General features: G+C 51.1%; 1 long non-coding RNA gene across 1 annotated transcript; it reads left to right on the forward strand.

Annotated features, from left to right (window-relative positions):
* The first annotated feature begins 8,273 nt into the window (after positions 1-8,273).
* On the forward strand, positions 8,274-9,793 carry LOC124670283. Its single transcript, XR_006992467.1, has 4 exons — positions 8,274-8,348; positions 9,056-9,119; positions 9,196-9,315; positions 9,515-9,793. It is a non-coding gene; the product is annotated as an uncharacterized LOC124670283 (long non-coding RNA).
* The last annotated feature ends 441 nt before the right edge of the window (positions 9,794-10,234 follow it).

Raw genomic sequence — 10,234 nt, forward strand, 5'->3', positions numbered from 1 at the left:
AATTGTGTTGTGCTCTAAACATGTTGTCCTCGGCTAATCATATCCGGTGGCGTGAACTGTGTCTTCCTCGGAGCATGCTCGTCCCCTAACCAAATTCATGAGGCTTTTCTTTTAGTTAGAATGAGACAATAGGCTCGAGAAAGCCCAACTTTAAATTAATAAAGCCACACCGGCGGCATCCAAACAAAGTACCAACAACACTGGATACAACACTACGGGAAAAATTGTAGTTCCTGTGTTGCCGAACCTTTGCCGTGTGCCAAGTGCCACGGAACACGGCAATTACAAGATTTGCCGTGTTCCACGGATAAAGAACACGGCAACATACAAAAAAAGAACACGGCAAAGAACTAACCACGGTAAAGGTTCGAAAAAGAACACGGCAAAGAGGTGAACACGGCGAACTTCGGCCAGGACACACGGCAAAGGTCGGCGGCACGGCAAAGGTTGCGCCACGTGTCCCGAGGGAGTTCTCGAGACGGCGCCGTCATAACGACGTGGCTTTGCCGTGTGTCCCCAACGGACACACGGCAAAGGTGCTCGTCCCGCGCACACCCCTCCCCTCCCGCCAACTTTTCCCGCGCGAAGTAGGATGTCGGCAGCATTTTGGTGCGAAACCTTCGCCGTGTGCAAAATAGCAAGGAACACGGCAAAGATGACTTTGCCGTGTGCTAGATCAGAAAGAACACAGCAAAGATGCTTTGCCGTGTGCCAGACCAAAAAGTACACAGCAAAGATGGCTTTGCCGTGTGCGGCTCTGTAAAGCACACGACAAAGGTCAATTTCCCTCTTCTTCCCCGCCTTTTTTCCCTTCTTCCCCGCCATTTCTTTTCCACCATTTCAGCACTCGCCCTCCCTATATATACCCATGTCTCGGGCATTTCTTCTCCACATCCACCAGCACTTCTCTCCTCTAGCACCGGCAACCAATTCTCCTCCAAACACCACCACCGAAGAATCCATCCTCTGCAGCCGTCGAGATGCCTCCTCGTCGCCGTACCAACCATAGCAACACGAGCTTCACAGGCGTCCGTTTGCGGCCTGGGGGCCGTTTCATGGCTGAAATCTCCGCCGCCGGAGTTTCGCGCGTTCCCAACTTGGTGAACCCCGGCCTGCGGTTCTGGTGGTTCGTCATTTCATGTGAGTCCCATTTTGGGCAGAAATGTATCGAAACAAAGTCGGAAATATGCGAGACGTTGTGGGGCGTCGTTTTATGTGACCTAGTAGCGAGAACAAAAGACGGATGCGGGATATGGATGTTCTTCTGAAAAACCCTTCACGAAATGAGCTATCATTTCTGGAGTTATATGGCTATTAGGGCAAAAGAGCTAGGTATTGCCCTCCGGACACGCATAGTTCGTCGGAACGTGTGCCTTGGGACGGGAAGCAACGCCGTATGCAGTGTTTCCCTTTCGGTGCAACGAAAAACCCGTTTCCCATTTCCCGAATGCCGAAGCGGGCTATTTTTGTGAAGCACCTACAGAGGGCGCATTCAATAATTCAACGGGACCTCTGCAAGTTGATAGAGGAACGCATATACACCACAGATCACATGCGTGCCGCGCGGGTTAGCTTTCTGGGTAGACATGCGGCTCCGTGCGGTGTCCTGCCGATTCCGCAGGAAACGGTCCGGGTTTGAACTAAGCGTCCACTTTCTGTCGCCCCAAATTTTTTGGAAAAATCATCTTTAGAACCGGGACACATTATTTTATGTGTAAAGGTAACCTCGGTTTCGCGCGTTCCCAACTTGGTGAACCCCGGCCTGCGGTTCTGGTGGTTCGTCATTTCATGTGGGTCCCATTTTGGGCAGAAATGTATCGAAACAAAGTCGGAAATATGCGAGATGTTCCGGGGTGTCGTTTTATGTGACCTAGTAGCGAGAACAAAAGACGGATGCGGGATATGGATGTTCTTCTGAAAAACCCTTCACGAAATGAGCTATCATTTTTGGAGTTACATGGCTATTAGGGCAAAAGAGCTAGGTATTGCCCTCCGGACACGCATAGTTCGTCGGAACGAGCCCATATCGGGCACGTGCGTGTGCCTTGGGACGGGAAGCAACGCCGTATGCGGTGTTTCCTTTCGGTGCAACGAAAAACCCGTTTCCCATTTCCCGAGTGCCGAAGCGGGCTATTTTTGTGAAGCACCTACAGAGGGCGCATTCAATAATTCAACGGGACCTCTGCAAGTTGATAGAGGAACGCATATACACCACATATCACATGCGTGCCGCGCGGGTTAGCTTTCTGGGTAGACATGCGGCTCCATGCGGTGTCCTGCCGATTCCGCTGGAAACGGTCCGGGTTTGAACTAAGCGTCCACTTTCTGTCGCCCCAAATTTTTTGGAAAAATCATTTTTAGAACCGGGACACGTTATTTTATGTGTAAAGGTAACCTCGGTTTCGCGCGTTCCTAACCCGGTGAACCCCGACCTGCGGTTCTGGTGGTTCGTCATTTCATGTGGGTCCCATTTTGGGCAGTAAATGTATCGAAACAAAGTCGGAAATATGCGAGACGTTGCGGGGCGTCGTTTTATGTGACCTAGTAGCGAGAACAAAAGACGGATGCGGGATACGGATGTTCTTCTGAAAAACCCTTCACGAAATGAGCTATCATGTCCGGAGTTACATGGCTATTAGGGCAAAAGAGCTAGGTATTGCCCTCCGGACACGCATAGTTCGTCGGAACGAGCCCATATCGGGAACGTGCGTGTGCCTTGGGACGGGAAGCAACGCCGTATGCAGTATTTCCCTTTCGGTGCAACGAAAAACCTGTTTCCCATTTCCCGAGTGCCGAAGCGGGCTATTTTGTGAAGCACCTACAGAGGGCGCATTCAATAATTCAACGGGACCTCTCCAGTTGATAGAGGAACGCATATACACCACAAATCACATGTGTGCCGCGCGGGTTAGCTTTCTGGGTAGACATGCGGCTCCGTGCGGTGTCCCGCCGATTCCGCCGGAAACGGTCCGGTTTGAACTAAGCGTCCACTTTCTATCGCCCCAAATTTTTTGGAAAAATCATTTTTAGAACCGGGACACGTTATTTTATGTGTAAAGGTAACCTCGGTATCGCGCGTTCCTAACCCGGTGAACCCCGGCCTGCGGTTCTGGTGGTTTGTCATTTCATGTGGGTCCCATTTTGGGCGTAAATGTATCGAAACAAAGTCGGAAATATGCGAGACGTTGCGGGGCGTCGTTTTATGTGACCTAGTAGCGAGAACAAAAGACGGATGCGGGATACATATGTTCTTCTGAAAAACCCTTCACGAAATGAGCTATCATGTCCGGAGTTACATGGCTATTAGGGCAAAAGAGCTAGGTATTGCCCTCCGGACACGCATAGTTCGTCGGAACGAGCCCATATCGGGAACATGCGTGTGCCTTGGGACGGGAAGCAACGCCGTATGCAGTGTTTCCCTTTCGGTGCAACGAAAAACCCGTTTCCCATTTCCCGAGTGCCGAAGCGGGCTATTTTTGTGAAGCACCTTGATACGTCTCCGACGTATCGATAATTTCTTGTGTTCCATGCCACATTATTGATGATATCTACATGTTTTATGCACACTTTATGTCATATTCGTGCATTTTCTGGAACTAACCTATTAACAAGATGCCGAAGTGCCGATTGCTCGTTTTCTGCTGTTTTTGGTTTCGAAATCCTAGTAAAGAAATATTCTCGAATTGGACGAAATCAACGCCCGTGTTCCTATTTTGTCCGGAAGCATCCGGAACACACGAGAACCACCGCAGAGGGGGCACCGGGCCCCTGCACCATAGGCCGGCGCGGCCCAGGCCCTGGCCGCGCCGCCCTATAGTGTCGTCGCCCCTTCGACCTTCTGCCGCCGCCTCTTCGCCTATAAGAAGCCCCTCGACCTAAAACCTCGAGTCGAAAAATCCACGGTACGAGAAACCTTCCAGAGCCGCCGTCATCGCGAATCCAAGATCTGGGGGACAGGAGTCTCTGTTCTGGCACGCCGCCAGGACGGGGAAGTGCCCCCGGAAGGCTCCTCCATCGACACCACCGCCATCTCCATCAACGCTGCTATCTCCCATGAGGAGGGAGTAGTTCTCCATCGAGGCTCGGGGCTGTACCGGTAGCTATGTGGTTCATCTCTCTCCCATGTACCTCAATACAATAATCGCATGAGCTGCTTTACATGATTGAGATTCATATGAGTTTTGTATCACAATTTATCTATGTGCTACTCTAGTGATGTTATTAAAGTAGTTTTATTCCTCCCGCACGGTGTAATGGTGACAGTGTGTGCATCCGTGTTAGTACTTGGCGTAGGCTATGATTATGATCTCTTGTAGATTATGAAGTTAACTATTGCTATGATGGTATTGATGTGATCTATTCCTCCTACATAGTGTGAAGCACCTACAGAGGGCGCATTCAATAATTCAACGGGACCTCTGCAAGTTGATAGAGGAACGCATATACACCACAAATCACATGGGTGCCGCGCGGGTTAGCTTTCTGGGTAGACATGCGGCTCCGTGCGGTGTCCTGCCGATTCCGCTGGAAACGGTCCGGATTTGAACTAAGCGTCCACTTTCTATCGCCCCAAATTTTTTGGAAAAATCATTTTTAGAATCGGGACACGTTATTTTATGTGTAAAGGTAACCTCGGTATCGCGCGTTCCTAACCCGGTGAACCCCGGCCTACGGTTCTGGTGGTTCGTCATTTCATGTGGGTCCCATTTTGGGCAGAAATGTATCGAAACAAAGTCGGAAATATGCGAGACGTTGCGGGGCGTCGTTTTATGTGACCTAGTAGCGAGAACAAAAGACGGATGCGGGATACAGATGTTCTTCTGAAAAACCCTTCATGAAATGAGCTATCATGTCCGGAGTTACATGGCTATTAGGGCAAAAGAGCTAGGTATTGCCCTCCGGACACGCATAGTTCGTCGGAACGAGCCCATATCGGGCACGTGCGTGTGCCTTGGGACGGGAAGCAACGCCGTATGCAATGTTTCCCTTTCGGTGCAACGAAAAACACGTTTCCCATTTCCCGAGTGCCGAAGCGGGCTATTTTTGTGAAGCACCTACAGAGGGCGCATTCAATAATTCAACGGGACCTCTCCAGTTGATAGAGGAACGCATATACACCACAAATCACATGTGTGCCGCGCGGGTTAGCTTTCTGGGTAGACATGCGGCTCCGTGCGGTGTCCTGCCGATTCCGCTGGAAACGGTCCGGGTTTGAACTAAGCGTCCACTTTCTGTCGCCCCAAATTTTTTGGAAAAATCATTTTTAGAACCGGGACACGTTATTTTATGTGTAAAGGTAACCTCGGTATCGCGCGTTCCTAACCCGGTGAACCCCGGCCTGCGGTTCTGGTGGTTCGTCATTTCATGTGGGTCAGAAATGTATCGAAACAAAGTCGCAAATATGCGAGACATTGCGGGGCGTCGTTTTATGTGACCTAGTAGCGAGAACAAAAGACGGATGCGGGATACAGATGTTCTTCTGAAAAACCCTTCACGAAATGAGCTATCATGTCCGGAGTTACATGGCTATTAGGGCAAAAGAGCTAGGTATTGCCCTCCGGACACGCATAGTTCGTCGGAACGAGCCCATATCGGGAACGTGCGTGTGCCTTGGGACGGGAAGCAACGCCGTATGCAGTGTTTCCCTTTCGGTGCAACGAAAAACACGTTTCCCATTTCCCGAGTGCCGAAGCGGGCTATTTTTGTGAAGCACCTACAGAGGGCGCATTCAATAATTCAACGGGACCTCTGCAAGTTGATAGAGGAACGCATATACACCACAAATCACATGGGTGCCGCGCGGGTTAGCTTTCTGGGTAGACACCGCGCGGGTTAGCTTTCTGGGTAGACATGCGGCTCCGTGCGGTGTCCTGCCGATTCCGCTGGAAACGGTCCGGATTTGAACTAAGCGTCCACTTTCTATCGCCCCAAATTTTTTGGAAAAATCATTTTTAGAACCGGGACACGTTATTTTATGTGTAAAGGTAACCTCGGTATCGCGCGTTCCTAACCCGGTGAACCCCGGCCTGCGGTTCTGGTGGTTCGTCATTTCATGTGGGTCCCATTTTGGGCAGAAATGTATCGAAACAAAGTCGGAAATATGCGAGACGTTGCGGGGCGTTGTTTTATGTGACCTAGTAGCGAGAACAAAAGACGGATGCGGGATACAGATGTTCTTCTGAAAAACCCTTCATGAAATGAGCTATCATGTCCGGAGTTACATGGCTATTAGGGCAAAAGAGTTAGGTATTGCCCTCCTGACACGCATAGATTGTCGGAACGAGCCCATATCGGGCACGTGCGTGTGCCTTGGGACAGGAAGCAACGCCGTATGCAGTGTTTCCCTTTCGGTGCAACGAAAAACACGTTTCCCATTTCCCGAGTGCCGAAGCGGGCTATTTTTGTGAAGCACCTACAGAGGGCGCATTCAATAATTCAACGGGACCTCTGCAAGTTGATAGAGGAACGCATATACACCACAAATCACATGGGTGCCGCGCGGGTTAGCTTTCTGGCTAGACATGCGGCTCCGTGCGGTGTCCTGCCGATTCCGCTGGAAACGGTCCGGATTTGAACTAGGCGTCCACTTTCTATCGCCCCAAATTTTTTGGAAAAATCATTTTTAGAACCGGGACACGTTATTTTATGTGTAAAGGTAACCTCGGTATCGCGCGTTCCTAACCCGGTGAACCCCGGCTCGCGGTTCCGGTGGTTCGTCATTTCATGTGGGTCCCATTTTGGGCGGAAATGTATCGAAACAAAGTCGGAAATATGCGAGACGTTGCGGGGCGTTGTTTTATGTGACCTAGTAGCGAGAACAAAAGACGGATGCGGGATACAGATGTTCTTCTGAAAAACCCTTCATGAAATGAGCTATCATGTCCGGAGTTACATGGCTATCAGGGCAAAAGAGCTAGGTATTGCCCTCCGGACACGCATAGTTCGTCGGAACGAGCCCATATCGGGCACGTGCGTGTGCCTTGGGACGGGAAGCAACGCCGTATGCAGTGTTTCCCTTTCGGTGCAACGAAAAACACGTTTCCCATTTCCCGAGTGCCGAAGCGGGCTATTTTTGTGAAGCACCTACAGAGGGCGCATTCAATAATTCAACGGGACCTCTGCAAGTTGATAGAGGAACGCATATACACCACAAATCACATGGGTGCCGCGCGGGTTAGCTTTCTGGCTAGACATGCGGCTCCGTGCGGTGTCCTGCTGATTCCGCTGGAAACGGTCCGGATTTGAACTAAGCGTCCACTTTCTATCGCCCCAAATTTTTTGGAAAAATCATTTTTAGAACCGGGACACGTTATTTTATATGTAAAGGTAACCTCGGTTTCGCGCATTCCTAACCCGGTTGGCGTGTTCCGTTCATTTTAGTAAAAGAAGGAAGGGAAATCAAAAAAAAAATTGAAAAAACCTTTGCCGTGTGCACTTTTGGTGGGAACACGGCAAATGAAGATATGCCGTGTGCTTTTCTTGATGGGTACACGGCGAAGGTCTCTTTGCCGTGTGCAACGGTTAGGCACACGGCAAAGGCAAGGGACTTAGGGTTTTATGGCTGGAATAGTTCGATTGGAAAAGAAAAACGCAATCTTCCCGCAGCCCGACCCCCCGCGCCGCCGTCCCCAACCTCGCGACCCCACGCCGCCGTCCCCAACCTCGCGACCCCACGCCGCCGCCCCCAACCTCGCGCCGCTGTCGACCATGGCCGCGCCCCAACCTCGCTTCCGCGCCGCCGCCCCCCTCCTCGCGCCCTAGCTCGCCCCCGCTGCCCGCCGCCAGCCGCCCCTGGCCCTGCCCGCCGCCCGCCGCCCCTGCTGCTGCTCCTGCCGCGCCCAGGCCCGCCGTCCCCGGCCCCTGCCCCTGCCCTCGCCCGCGCCCACGAGGCCGCCGCCCGGAGCTGCTGCTGCGAGCCCGTCGCCCGGCCGGTGAGTTGCTGCTGCGAGCCCGCCGCCCGGGGCTGCTGCTGCGAGGCCGTCGCTCGGAGCTGCTGCGCGACCCCTCCGCCGGCTGCGAGGCCGCCGCCCGGAGCTGCTGCTGCGAGCCCGTCGCCCGGCCGGTGAATTGCTGCTGCGAGCCCGCCGCCCGGGGCTGCTGCTGCGAGGCCGTCACTCGGAGCTGCTGCGCGACCCCTCCGCCTGCTGCGAGGACGCCGCCCGGAGCTGCTGCTGCGAGCCCGTTGCCCGGCCGGTGTTGCTGCTCCGCGGTGCTGCTACGGCTGCGCGCTGCTGCTGCTCCGGCACGCCGCCGCCATGCGGCACCGTGGCAGCCCGGGCTAGCTGACGTGCTGTTGCTGCTGCCTGTCGGCCCGCTACTCCGCCTCGGCACGCCGCCGACACCGGCAGGTATGTGTCGTGTTTTTAGGTTGTCAAATGTCAAGCAGTAGTTAAGCTATGGAGTCCGAATGTTAGACTTGGGATTGGTCGAGAGCACCCAGTTTTGGAGAGCACATAATATATTACGTATATTATCTTGAGTGATGTCCATTTCCTCACAAATTCTTGTTAGCACCCAGTTTTCTAGAGCACATAATATATTACGTATACCAGTTTTGGTGGTTTCAAAATTCTACAACCTGGTAGGCATGCAGTTTCTTATTATCCACGTTGAAAAGCTAGAAAAAAAACAGTTGTATCAATCTTAGTTCGACCCTAAACTGTCATTCCAAACTACAGAGTTCAGCAATCCACTTTGGTCTTACCTTTGCTTCTAGAATTCTTTAGTTCAATGATGCACACTGAGGGGTTGTCGAGAAAGGAGGTGTGGGCAAATTCGCTGCTTTAAGGACGCTGTAGAGTAAGCGATCATGCACGGCAGTGGGACTGAATTGCATTGTCGATAGTTGAATCCGGAGAAGGGTGACTTTGTGGTCTATAACTGATGGACATCTCAGTTTACAGAGGCGAAAGTCCCCTGGATGATCCTTGGGGCTAGGCTGCATGTGGACATAGACTAATTAAATGATTCTATACTGGGGTTTTGCTTTATAAGATATATAGATTTTGCTTGTCGCATGTTTGTTAATTGGATCAAAAAATTCTTATTTTTGCAGGATCTGCGTCGAGTTTGAGGGTAGGGCTGGTCCTCATCCTCCTCCTCCTTTCACCTTCCCTTGGGTAAGTAGTCGGTACATATGCCATTTTGTTGTCTTTGCGTCTATTGTTAAATAATGCTCACCATTTGTTGTTGTAGTCACAGAGTTCGGTTGGCGGCTCCAACCATGCGGCCCAAGGTGAATTGGAAATCACACCGACGCCTCATACGTCAGCTCAGCAAAGCGCGAACATGGGGAACCAACGCGCGTTGTTCCAGGTTAGTTCTCCTAAATTGGTGTCTCACACGCTTCTAAGTTTAGCCTCACTCGCTCTAGTCTTCAAACTCATCAATGCAACTTGTCAAACATATATGACTTGTCAATCTCACTTTATTGTCCAAACTTGTCAAAATTGCAACTTGTCAAAAATATATGATGTGCCAATCTCACAATGCCCTATTTATTTGAAACTTGTAGGATGTGCAACATGATGCCCCTTGATCATCACCGGCGTGGCCAACATGTAAAGCCCTTGATCATCATGGTTTTCATGTGTTTGCGGTGGACATGTGGCTAGCTTTGCCTTATCTATATGGTGTTTATGTACTTTGCACTATGGATATGTAACCGCTATGGACTATATGACTTCTTTGAACATTTGATGGACTATGTGACTTGTATGGACATTTGATGAACTATGTGACTTCTATGGACATTTGATGATCTATTTTGTTGTTATTTATGTGGTTATGATGATATGGTGACACCGGCTATGATGAAATGGAGATATATGATGATATTTGTGAGTTTTGAACTGTTAAATGTATATATATATTGCTTTCCATGCAGGGATTAAAATGGAAACAACCAAAAAAAAAAACTGGGTGTGCCCTTTGCCATGATCTTTGCCGTGTGCATACACACGGCAAAGATCTTTGCCGTGTGCATGCACACGGCAAAGGGCACACGTGGCAGCAGCCTGTGCATCCGGGGCGACCATTTGGTCAGGCCAAACGGCCTTTGCCGTGTTCACGGCTTTGGTGGCACACGGCAAAGAGGGAGGCTTTTGCCGTGTTCCCTCGTCGGTGGCGCACGGCAAAGAGAAGGAAGGGGTGGGTCGCACCGTTCCTTCGCTGTGCCCGTCTCACGGTGTGGCACATGGCAAATAACAAATTTTGCTGTGTTCCTTGCTGGTTG

The sequence above is a fragment of the Lolium rigidum genome, chromosome 7 (genome assembly GCF_022539505.1).
Source record: "Lolium rigidum isolate FL_2022 chromosome 7, APGP_CSIRO_Lrig_0.1, whole genome shotgun sequence".
Lineage (NCBI taxonomy): Eukaryota > Viridiplantae > Streptophyta > Magnoliopsida > Poales > Poaceae > Lolium > Lolium rigidum.